General features: G+C 41.6%; 1 protein-coding gene across 3 annotated transcripts in view; it reads right to left on the reverse strand.

Annotated features, from left to right (window-relative positions):
• The window catches only part of specc1 (sperm antigen with calponin homology and coiled-coil domains 1), a 64,031-nt gene that overhangs the window by 50,048 nt on the left and 408 nt on the right, over positions 1-13,575 (reverse strand). Inside the window, exon 1 of one of the 3 annotated variants that reach the window (XM_010736509.3) lies at positions 3,632-3,773. The exons of 1 other annotated variant lie outside the window; for it this stretch is intronic. The gene's annotated coding sequence lies outside the window, so the exon portion shown is untranslated. Of the gene's footprint in view, positions 1-2,628; positions 2,651-3,631; positions 3,774-13,575 lie in introns of those variants that run through there. One more of the 3 variants, XM_019274956.2, reaches the window with a different exon arrangement.

The raw sequence follows: 13,575 nt of genomic DNA on the forward strand, positions 1-13,575 counted from the left end.
GATATCATGAAATTCCTATAAAGAAGTCTTTAGATCTTTGAGAGCAAGTGCAACTGTGTGAGTTTCTCCTCTTGTATATGTAATATGTATTTTTTGTCATGTTTTCATAATAATAATGATCAAATTTGGCACAAAGCTGAAGATTCTGCCTCTTTCCTTTGTGTGGCAGTAGAGATCTAAATGTTTTAACAACATTAGCACTACCACAAAAGAAGATAATAATATTACAAAACACCTACACATTTTTAGCTATAGCTGTGGATCAGAACTATAATTGCTCTCTGAAGTGCCACTAGAGACGGAATAATAGGCGGTGCACCTTTGCTTCACGTGAATAAGAAAACTACACTGTTTTCTCACTGCCCAGTGGCATTTTGTGGCTGTTCCAAGATATACAAGCCAAGAGTTGCCTCTGAGGGCAGCTGAGGTTATTCTAGTAGCAACACCATTGAACTACTTCCTGCCAGAGGAAGGAGAGAAAACAAAATTTCTTATCTAAATTGTTCGCACAGCAATATCTCCACAGATCTAGAAGAAGGCATGCAGCTACAGATAGAGTCACAGCCGTCTTTGCTCTGTAAGATAAAAAAATAAAACCATAATGGTTTCTTTTTTTTTTTACTAACTCCAACAGGATGTGGTAACATACTGTTAAAGGTGTGCATGTGATGACCAGAAGGAAATGTACTCATCTGGTCAGAGAGTGAGCTGTAGGAAATGGAAGGAGGTAAGAGTGCACTGATGAGAGTGTGTGCTGGTAAAGAGCTCTGTAACTCCCAGTGGACTAGCTGAGTCATTGATCAGGGTTGGAGTAACCTGATCTTCTGCCTCTCAGTGCTGTTAATGGGGATACCCTCCAGTCTCTGCAGGCTTGGAAAGGAGTTAACCCTGGACAGGGAGGACTGTTATTTTACCCTCTGCTCTGAGCTATTTCTGATGTGTTGCAGTTCAAGTCATGTCTACAATTAATGTTCTGATGGGTAATAGAAGCAGCGTGTGCACTAACCACTAAAGACAATAAAGGAGATCCACATCAGGGAAATGTTCCCAGCACAGGACACACCGTTCGGTATATTTTACACTGCTGTGAATGTTTGTAGGTGCTTACAGACTTATCTGATTTCAAACAGACTGTATGCACTTTGTTTTTTTCCCCATATGAGAGCATGTGTCTCCCTGCTGGCCCATCATATGATACCGAGACCGCTCTAGGCAAGATCCTGTGACTAACTCCTGCCTGGCCTGGTAGTCTAACACCTCAGCTGTGATGGCTCACCTCCGTTTAGATTAGTTTACAAGACCACAGCGGCACACTTTTGACCTTCTTCTAAATCTGCTCTGATCTCTGCATAGGCTGAAATGAGGAAGTGTTGCAAATTTGAGGATGTTCCCCCTCGGGTTATCTCTTTTTCTCTTTTGAAATAGGAGGGAACTAAGTAACTACCAAACAGTTTGTGGAATTAATTAAACCAGTGAACAGTGAATCAATAACGTAATGTTTGACAGAAGTGCAAGCCTGCAGAGTTTCAGTCTAATCTGCTTCGTTTTCACCTTTTTTGGACCACTGCAAGACTAAATTCTGCAAAGATGACCTCTCCATATTCCTCTGCAGAAATGTGATTCTCAGGAGCCAGAACTGTGCCCCACTTACTTCACAACGTCCTAGTTAGGAACCCGAATGTCTGAGGGACAGACAGCAGGTTGTATTTTAAACTGGAACTAGCCAAAAGTTACGACACAGACTTGAGAGTTGTGTATCTTCCTGTGAAAGCAACTCGGCTAACAAACAGACATTTGCTGACCTAAACTACACTACAGTTTGCATGTTCTGCCAAAACAAGCATGTAGGATGACGACATCGAGGCTTAAAGAAGGCTGGCGAAAAGCTAAATATAGATGGATTTTTAAACAAATACCAAATTATAAAACCAAATATAATTTGTAGTCACCACAGTCGTAAGTCATGGGTTGTCATGTGCTTTAATTATATTGCTTCCAAAAACAGGAAGATGAATGTAAAGGCTGAATGTGGGACACAGTGGTGGAGGATTTGCTGTTAAACTGAACTTCTGAAAGGAGATAAAAAGGAACAAAGCAAAACCAAACTGATAACAGTTTGGTCCTCGATGAAAGACACAACCCTGAGGGAGAAGACAATGTGCTTTCATCACATGAGGCAGATCAGATAATGTACATAACTCAACGAATCAAATAAAATCAAGAAATACGATGGAACAACAAATCTGACATGTCAAACAAGACATTACAAGATACTGCCTCTTTAAATACATTAAGAAAAGATCACAACAAAGTATAGCACACATACATAGCATATATGTAGATGCAGTATTTATATTTCTACTAAAATAGATCCACACGTATAATCATTTTAAGGTGCGCCCTGCAGTTGAACTGCTGCTCAGCAAAATAGAGACAGATGTTTAGACAAAACTGATAATTATCCCTTACAAAGCCACTATATGGGTTACAGAGGAAATACCGTCTTGCATGTACACATTTTTACACAAATGTGTAACAAGCCTCGACTCAGCTCGCCACAACCACAAATCGTCTCAGATCACGTAGGGAAATCCTAGCTAACCGTCTACATCCTGACCATTCTCTGACCTTGAACGCAGGTTGCTCTGGTATGATGCCGGGCGGGTTAAGTGGACGACGTTTCCAAAGTTTAGTTTGTTTACTTTGAGCAGATACAAAACAAAATGTATCCTCGTATCAGTAGGAAGTGTCTGCGTATGAGAACATACATCCTGTCACTGCTGTTTACGCAGACCTTAAAAAAAGCATTGATGGTATGGGGAAACTGAAATCCTGCAAAGACGTGGCTGCAAAACCTGCTGCCTTCCTGTGGTGGCACTTATTAGGCAAAGTGCATTCAGGTGTGACTGCACAGCATTAAAAAGATTTAAGCACTGCAATATATAACAAAGCATAACCAAATGAGCCTTTACAGATATGCTGATTTAAGGTATTTCTTTAACAACATGAGAATTAGTCTGCTTCATCACAGATTCATGCTGACCACCAATAGCACAAACGTAATTCAACTAATAATATCTTTTGTTATTTGAATATAAATAAGGTGCTAGATGAAATGTCACTGAGTCATCACATCCTCTTGTGTGTGTTTTCCTGTGTGGCTCATTGGGTAGTATATTAACTTTTAACATAAACCTAAATATAAAATTCTGTAAGAATAACACAAGCCTAAATAGAGCGGCCTCTGGTTAGCCACTGTTGTAAACCTTGTGTAAATACTACTCCTACTGTATAGAGTACTTCACATGTTGCACAGTTTAGCTTTCCCTTTCACAATTTTACTTTCAGCGGTTGACAGAAATGTGAGAAACCTGGCAGAAATATCATCACCAGATGTTCTCGGTCACTTCTCACAAAAAACGTATTATATGAAATTACTTCAGTTTTTCCTATTACAGTCATCAATCACATGTTCGATCCAAAATAAACTCTGACTAAACAATGACTGGAGATAAAACAGTGTATTCTGGTATCAGCTGAGAGTTCAAGGTAGTGAGCAATGAGCAAGAAGGTGATGACAGATTGGTGTCAGAGAAAACGCTGAAGAAAAGCAGTGGTGCAGTTCACTCACGTGTTTGGTATTGGATGCTGTCCTAGAGCCTGCCCTCTGCCTGAGCGCCCTGAAGCGCAACTGACCAAAATATCCGTCCTTTGCTGAGCTCTACGGAGAAAGTCGGTAAGGGCGAGAAAATGAAGGGTCAGGAGCAACGGCTGTCTGCCTCAACACAGCAGTCAGGATGAGGAAGTAATGCAGGCTGCCAACCGCTGTGCTGTGAGTACTGTTGCCTCTTTCACTCTCTCTCATACAAAGAGGAAGAGAGGGACAGAGTCTCTGCCATGGGCATGTTTTTCTCCTCTCACAGTTTTTCCAGACTTGAGCTTAACTCGTGAAGAACAGGCGGCAAGAAAGGGCGAACAGACCAAGAGGAGGAGGAGGAGGAGATATCCAACATGTGGCATTGAGACTATCTGAATGAGGGTAATGATTTTTATTATGATCACACAGCCTGAACCGCTGTTGTCTGAAATGCAGGTGTGTGCACTTTGTTCTCAGGACAGTGGCTTGCAGTTTGATTTAACCTGGGAACATGTGTGTTTGTGGTTTGTGGGCGAGACACAACAGTTCCATTGTAGTCTTACATTCAAAACCACAGCCGTGTAAAGCAGGTACTTGCGCCGCTTCAGTGAAATTTTTGTGCACTACCGACTCATGTCTGACTCGTTGACATAGTTTGAAAAATAAAGACTGATTTATGACATTGTTATGACTTTATTTCCACAGAGATCTGTGGGCTGTTTGGGCACAAACAACAGCTACCAACACTGACAAAGCCAGCCTTTGTCTGTGAAACACTTCTTAATGTGAGGGTGGATTATTTGTGGAGGGGTCTGCATTTTATGCTCTGCCATGCCGGTCTAATTTGGATCCCACAACGTACGGCATGCCAAGGCCGTGGAGTATGTGGGCAGAGAGCGTACTACACTCTGGTCTGGGATGAAACAAGCTTCAGTTTGTGGCAAGTGGTAAACTGAGGAACTTGGGTCTGACCACACCCCTACACCACCACAAAAACTGCCTTTTAAAAAGCCTGCTGCAAAAAGGTTGAGAAACAGCGCAGAGTGCTTTTTTAGGCACTGCATGCTGTTTCACACCCTGCTGCAGATACAGATTTCGAGTGTGATTTGACGCATTCGAATACACTGATTCTGAAATGTTGCCACGGGTTGACGCATTCGAATACACTGATTCTGAAATGTTGCCACGGGCTGACACCACCTTTTTGACTGCAGTCTTGTTAAATGCTGTCAAAACACAGGACCATTCCTGCGATTGTTCACTGTCCGTGGTCAAGTATGGCTGTGTGGCAACTGTGGATTACACCATGACCACAGAAAATATTTGTAACTAATGTTTAGATGGTGTCATATAAATGATGACATTTCAAAGATAGTTCTAGTAAACAGTCCAAGTACTTTTGGTTTGTTTAAGCCCTGTGTGGAAAAGGAAAGCCACCTGTGAAGATAAAATCTTCTATGTTCTATTATATTGTAATGTGTCAGTATTTCCAAAATATTGACCCATTACTTCGACTTGCCAAATCAAACAAAGAAATGGATGCTCCAAATTGTAATACAACCCTAAAGGGCAGGTGTAGTGAGCCGGTCGACAGTGTTCAAGTTTCAGAAAGCCGAGCAGTAGCTGTTGACATTTGACATTTTACTCAAAACCACCACCAAGAGGTTGGCACTTTGTAAATAGCTAGAGGATAATTACAATGAGTTACTAAGATGCAACCTAGTAGCTCACCTGGTAGCGCATATGCTCCATGTATTAAGGTTAAAGCAAACTGCAGCGAGCTCGATTCCAGCTCGGGTGCATTGCTACATGGCATCCCCTCTATCTCTCCAGCTGTCACTATCAAATAAAGCATGAAATGGGCAATATTGGATCAAAATGGTGGACCAACCAACCAACCAACCAACAGACATTGAAATCCACCACGCTACTCTCTTGCCAAGTCACCGGTCACCAGTGGAGCAAAAAACTCCCTTTTCCATTGGTAAGTGGTCATAATCTGAGATCAATAACAGTCCACAATGTCCCAATATAGAACATGGGCTTGGATGAAAACCGTTCATTCACTGTCCACCTCTTTACTCACAAGCACCACAACGAGAGACCCGTAATTACCAGTATACTGACCGTCTCTCGGCCAACTTACCCATGAGGAAATTTCTAAGAATTTCCAACTGGAATAAGCTTTCATAACTGCTGAGATCCTTTGTATGAATTAAAACTGAACACTGAACGGGTGAATTAGAAAACAAGAAAGAACCAGACAGCTGGAGTCAAAAGAGGCCAAACATTAATAAATAATGATGGAACATAAATCCACGGATGGCTGGACGCTCACTAGGTGAGGTGACCCTTCAGGGGATTCCTGGTATTGTGTGATACAAGAGGCCGAATTGACGGACCTCTGAACGCAACACTTCTCGGACAAAACCATTAGCAGGCACGTTGACTCTCCAAAGCGCTGCCCGCATCTTGCTCTCTTCCTTTTTCCTCCCTCCGTCCACAGGAAAGAAGACTGAGTCAGACTCTCCACACAGACACAACACTCTTGCACGGGATGTGAAAACAAACGTTTAATGCGCAATGACGGTGATTCAGCTGAGTGTGTGGCTTAAAATACTGCTTTTTCCATGATCACTGAAAGTAGAGGATACACTTATTATACCTTTCAAAACTGGAGACTGTAGGAATACAAAGTCAAGCAGCATTTGCCTTCAGAGAAATACTGTTAACTGAGGCGAGTTTCTTGACATATTGAAGCTCTTCAACAAGCAGTTTTAAAGATGTGCTTTGTAAAGTTATTTAGTTATTAGTTATTTTGGTCTGCGGAAACGTGACATAATAATGATGAAATGTATGACAGAACTGCATATCAACCACCAAATCCTGAAAAAATCTTCTGCTACCTCTCTTGGTGTGATATGAATGTTGCTACTGATATCACGCCATAAAAGCAGCTGAACATCTGTCCAACATCTGTGACTTCACGACTGACTCCAGAACAGATTGCTGTTGTTACATAAACATATGATGTGCTGTATAATTAAGATCCTTTTCATTTAGTCTTATTTGCGACAACAGTGTTGCAGTAGTACGGATGTGTCTGTATGATAGGGAGATATGTATGTTTGCGTTAATCGTGCCTGACCACGTCGGCAGCTCTGGAGCATCTGTACAGCACCTGGTTTTAGGGAAATGGTGAGTGCAAAGTCATTATGTCAGCTAAAGCGAAGCAGGAAGAGTGTGGGATTTATCTGCATCCCATGCTGCGAGACGGTCTCTGCTCTCCCTCTGGGTTTCCCCTTTAGGCTAGAGGGATCTGAAACTAGTACACAACAGGGCGCAAAACCTCCTTTTCAAAAAGGAGAGTACCAGGGAAGTTGCAGCCTACTTTCACACAAAAACAATGCAGCAAATGAGGGACTTTTTCTGCAGTCAGAAGCAATTTGTGAGAGCTGAATGTGAGGCAAAGCCAAAATGCCAAACACACTAGAGATGCCTCCAGCTGTACAAATATTAACTGACTTTAAATGCTTCAAATTGCACTCATGGGAACGGAGAACCCTGAGCCTACAGTTAGGATGCATAGTTTACAAGTGGTATAAATACAGTGTGTTTGTATTGTGTTTGAGGCTATTGTGCTAACTGCCTTTGTGTGGTGACGATGGGAATTACTGCGAGAAAAGCCTTCTAGTATTATTTTCTCTAATTTAAAATAAGTAGAAAACTCCCCTTTGACATCCGAGTATGAAATAGCCTAAAGATGAGACAGAGCTGCTGAAATCAGCACATCTTTTGAGGAAGGTGCTGAGTTGAGGATTTACTTTGATCTGGACATAGATCAATAGATTGTTTGGCTGGCTTTAAGGCCTGTATGGCTTTCAAAAATAAGAAATGCTTACTGTGGGACCCTGGCTCATTACCTCTGACAGTTCACACCCGAGAGGAGGGGCTGGGAGTTCAATTCCACATTTACATGTCAGATAAAATATTCACACTTTTAATGATATTTTGATGTGTATTTGTATCAGCAGTTTTTCCACAGTAGCCCAGAACAGACAAACCAAACTATCGCCTTCACTGCTAGGTGCATCTAGCAGTGTAGTTGCAGATTGCAACTCCCTCCACTTACTCTATTATTCCAAGTGTGAAGGAGAAACTGAAGTGTCGGCAAAAGACACAGCCCCGCTATCCAGAGCCAGTGTTATGTTTGTCTGTTCTGGACTATAGTAAAACATGGCGGTGCGACATGTTGGACACTGTGGAAGAGGATCTGCAGCATCTATAGCTCTATAGCTTCTCAGTCCTCTAGAAGTGCCATTGATTATTTTTATTATTGATTAATTCGCCCATTTTTTAATGATGAAACTATAAAATGAAGTAAATAGTTTGAATAATTTCCCACATCTGAAGGCGATGTCTTTAAATATATATATGTATATTATCACATGACAAAGAAAAGCGCTGATTATTATTCAAATTTCAAAATAGTTGCTGTAACTTTGCTCCTATGTGTCGAATCTATTTACTTAATGGACACATCCCTTTAAAAAAAAAAGACTGCATCCACATCCTGATCCGTTTGGCCCGAGATCAACAAGTAATTACTGACGTATTGAACTGTGCCACATTGCAGCAGTCACTGCCATCCATTACCTGCCATAAAACTTCTCTGTCCTGACTTAAACCAAGCACACAGCAGTAGGAGCTGAGATATACACAGTCTTGTCTTCATGCATATTTCATCTGCTCCATCCTCTGTTTCATCTTTCACAGAGCCCGAGCTCCCTCGAGGGCCCAACTTCCTGCTCGGGTGGTGTCAAAGTTCTTGTCTAATAAACAGCCACGTTGTAGAAACTTCAGCTGCTTTCCTGTCTGCCTGGCTGGCTACATGTACAGCGAGTGGGCGGATTTCCATAGAAACACTAGGATAGCATCCATGAGAACTGCGAGGAAATAAAAAGGAACCACTACACAGAGCTCAGTGATTTTCCATAATGGAACATCATAGTATTAATGCCACCGAGCAGAATCCGACTCAAAAGGAGCGATCGCTCCTCTGTGCGTCGCCTTTTGAGTTTTCAAAAACACACAGACTTGTGGCATGAGAGCTATTTGATGTGCAATGAGGGTGTGTTCAATGTTATGAAGAGAGACCATAGAGATTATAATAGGTCAGTCCTCTTTCAGCTACCTCGCAAACATTTTTGCGACACTCCCCAACACACACACACGTAAGTCACGCTTGCAAACCCGCCTGTCCTGTTCACCTGGATGAGATAACCCATTAAATCTTTGCTGCACTTCTTCCTTTCATGCTTCGGTGATGGTCAGTGTCAAAGCACCATATCTGTGCTTTACCTCAAACGTGGCCCAGATGACCCAGTTAGAGAAACACTAGCATTCCTTGGAGCCAGCGAGTTAGACTGCGATGCTTGTCAAGTATGCTGTCTGTTTCCTGAACTAAATACAGAGCCAGAGGAAAAAGATGCTTTCAGTTACCTTCCTTCACAGCTGTATACAACTCTCAGACAGAAAACATTGTTGTGCCAGTGTGGCTCCTTTTTCTTTTTTCCACTGGCCTTTTGGTAGATGACGTTTGAGGAGAAAAAAAACATTGAAGGAAAGTAGCTTGGCACTGCTGTGAAGGCTGGGAGCCATCTGTGCCTTTGCTAGAGCAAAAGCAGGGAGTTCAAATATTGTGCAAAATAGCTGCAACCTGCCACATTCTGTCAGAAATACGGCTGTTTCTATTTATTCAACTGACTTAATGCCAGGCCCAGTGTTCATTCCTGTTCCAATCAGTCCATCTTCTCTTATCTCCTCAATTAAAGCCTCCTCTACTGCAGTTTAGGACGTGCCTCTCCGACTGCGCACGGTCCAGACCTCGCCTCTCGAGGACAGATAACAACTCTTTCTTCTCAGATCACAGAGTGCTGGGGAAAGAGAGCTGTCTGAGAAATGTGTTTCTGACCATTTTAATACTTCCCTAAGATGCTCAGAGAGAGATTACTGTGACTCACAAGAGGGTCAACATTCACAGAAATAAAAGGATAATGGTTATTTAGAGTGTTCTGACCTCAAAACTATTATTTAAGCAACTGTAAGTGTCTTAGCTGTTGTTATATCAGGTCACACTGGACAGTTGTGTAGCTCAGGGTTCAGGAACTCTACCTGCTCAGCACACAACCAACCCGGCATATTTGCGTCATCTATTCACCACACTTTGAATAAACACACAACATCTTGTGATTATGCTTTAAAAATACTATAGCTCAACTCAAGAAGTCAACTTGCACCTTAAAGCAACAAACTGCACCCGACCGTTGAATCCTAATGGCTTTACCTGATACAGTATGCCGAGGAAATGGTTGCTAGGTTGGTCCCTTTATGAACCAGCACAAAGTCTGTGCACTTTGTCTCCAGAGCCTTTCTACTGTGATATAACCAGCAGTACAACCTCTATCTAATCTTGGGGAAAATTACATTTGTACTTCTTGTCATTACTTAACATCATAAACCCATTTCATAAATGAGAAAACAAAGATTTGTTGCTCCACATTGATTGGCAGGTCATTACAGGCTAACACTACACAGCAACTAATGGACTTGATGAACTCAGCACCTACAGGCTCAGCTGCAGCGTCAGGTTCATCTCTTTGATGCTCCATCTTATTTTTGTGGGAAGAGAGGTGGTTTTGGTAAAGATGGGTATCCAACCTATGACTTTTATGCTTCAACGACCCCAGCCCTGGCTCCTGACACTGCACCACGAGGACATGCCTTCACACACACACACATATTTAGTTCTTCCCACACTGCATTCTTAAAACAACTGGCAAAGTCAACAATAGACATGCTCTTTAAAAGAGAGCATTTAAATACCAGTTTTGATTTCAGGATTTGCCCACAAATTTGGACATATGAAAGTATCTCATTTAGACTATTCAGAATCAGATTTCTTGCAGGTTATATTGGATTACTAGAGGTTTGAAAAGTGTCATTTTTCACCATTCCTGCATGTGAGACCTAGATCCATGTCTTTAAGAGATATTAGTATTAGAGTGTTCTGAAGTGCGACTGTATGAGGTACTACCCAGTTTAGAGAAGCAAACAAGGATCCTGACACAGAAACAGAGCTATGCGCCGCTGTGGACGGGGTCAGCAGCAAAACATATTTTAGCCTTTACCTTGATATCAGACTTTTTTTGGCACTGACTGTAGAACTTCCATATTCCTACACATAAGCCAAACTGCACCACGCACTATATTTACATTGCAGGTCAGCTGTTATTGTAGCACAGCCAGAACAACACAAGCATGCACCATCTTTGAAATCTTTAGAAACACTGAGACACTGGATAGCTCAGCGGCCCAGGGTTCGACTCCAGTCTGTGGCCCCTTGCTGGGTGTCGTCGCTCTCTCTCAATCTCTACTTTCCTGTCACTCTTAAGCTATCTCTGTCAAATAAAGCCTGAAAAATACCTTGAAAATAAAAACATGGAGTGTCTGATCACACAGCTTTCAGACTAGAGTGATTGATCTGATGAGCGTGATACAGTGCATGGCATACTTGGAAGTTAGTGCAAAGTAAAAGACTAACTGCTATCAAGGTAAAGCGGTGAAAATATTCAAATTTTTTCTGAGGAACCTCATACATCCCCACTTAAAATAACCCAAACTCTCCCTTTAAGAGTTACACTGAGTCTACAGGTGATTATTATGGCAGCATCTCCTTCCACAGAGACTAACTGGGAAGTGAATTTAGCATCTGAGCATCTCGAGTGAGAATCTGACGTTCATCACTGCAGCATCCGCCTTTCACGCTTCTTACCACAACTGGACAAGGTCACTCCAAATGTTGTTACCCCTTCCCCCACCCTGACTCATCTCATACAAATGTCAGTTACAGCACGTGGATAAAAACACTCCAGTGCTGCTGCTGCTGCTAATCTTCTACTCACAGTCCCGGCACGTAGCTAACAAAAGTGAATCCAGGACACCAGCAGCGGTGGGAAATATTCATGCAGCGATGAGATGAGGCCGAATTCCCTTCAGAACGTCACACATCCATGTAGGTCTTCCCATTGAGCTGATTGGTCGAGGAAATCACCAGGTATCATTTTCTTGCTGACAAAACAAGCCATTGTACAACTGGACATGGGTGCTCCCGACATGACCCCCCAACTATATATAGCAAGCCAATGACAGGAACTGCCTGGGGTAATGAGGAAAACAGAGGATGATAGAAAAAAAAGGAGAAGGAGATTCATTGCTCCAAGGACATGGGAAGCATTAGTCCAGCCTCTATCAACATTCATTATTCATGAAATCAAAGATATAGACGCAGAATTTTCTCCACACAAGATTTAATATCAATATCCAAACTGTATGTATCCACTATATAGTCTATAGACTCCCCATCATTACACATAACGCTTTCCTTGGTGCTTTTCTGTGTCGAGCACAGCATGTTCTGAACACAGCCCAGAAGACAGATTTCCAGCTATTTCCCCCGTCTTGGATGGTTAACCATGAGAAAAACAAAGGTTGTAATTACCTACAAACAACATTCACAGTGACTGCCTCATAAATGACTGGTGGTGCTCTTGCTCATATTTGAAGTCTCCTTTCTCCTGGCATAATCAAAAGGAACAGAAGAAAGTGAACGTTGTCATTTGTTGCCCATTTGGTCGGTTTCTCCCAAAAGGATCCGGGCACGTTCCACTGCAAGGCTGGCCTCTTCTATAAACACGAGACCACGACGTAAGCTCTGCAATTAGGATATTTTACATCTTTACTTTCCCTTTGTGTCATTATTGAGATGGTCAATTATGCGGCACAGCGAGCCATGAGCAAAATAGCAATGGTGTATTACTCCAGCGTCACTATTTTAGACGATGACCTGATGTTTCTGGAACACTTTGATGAAACAGTTACGTGGCAAGAGTGAAATTACACAACGGGAGCTTAGTCAGGATAGTCTGCTATACTGAAGCATTTTAAAAGGACCTATTAAAAGACATAAACAGCAAACTTTTACAAACACAACCCGGCCTTGTTGGACTGCTTCACATGCTACTTATCTAATGAGGAACAAATGGCTGGCTGATCATGTGAAGGAGAAGAAAAAAAAATGCTTGCAGTGCACTGAAGTGGTTCCAAAGGCAACTTAAGCATTGGCAGCGAAATGTGAAATTTACATAAAAAACACTTAAAACTCAAGCAGCACAGCTACTAATTTAGTTAATCTACTTGTAACTTGATCTGCCAGTTTATTCCCAGGTTTTATGTCAGGGAAGGAAACAGGTGCTAAACACTTGATTGATTGATTCTTTGTATGATTAAACTGAATATTTTTTTATTGTTATAAAAGAGTTAAGGGTCATAGCTACCACTGAAAAGAGTGAGGTCATGTCCTCGGTATTTCTGAATTAGGGGAATTAGGCAGCTTAAGGTTTCACAATTTAAAACTGACACACACTTTCCAATATATTTTAGACCTAATATGTTTACATTTGACTGCTTAAAGGCTGACAAATCGCTACATAAAAAAAAAAGCAGAGCATTTCTCTTCCAGTGTTTGAAGCTGTATGTTTTGAAATAAGATTTAAAAGTTAGTATAATTGAAAAATTGGCTTAACTCCAATAAAATATGACATAAAATCTGATTTTTTTAAAGGTTGTAGACTGTAAACTGCAGTATATTCACTGACCTGTAAAGATAACTCCATTTATAGAGGGAAAACATTGACTTTGACTTACAACCATGGTGAATTAAGCCAATTAAAAAGGGATGTTTATGAAGCAGATGGGGAGTATTGATCGAGCAACGTTAGCTGAAGCCATTTAAATGTAAAATAACAAATAACGCTGTGTGTGTTGTCCGACTTTCTGTTAGCATTACAGCCATAAAAAAACAACCTGCTGGTTTTATG

Source organism: Larimichthys crocea, chromosome XXII, assembly GCF_000972845.2.
Source record: "Larimichthys crocea isolate SSNF chromosome XXII, L_crocea_2.0, whole genome shotgun sequence".
Classification (NCBI taxonomy): Eukaryota; Metazoa; Chordata; class Actinopteri; family Sciaenidae; genus Larimichthys; species Larimichthys crocea.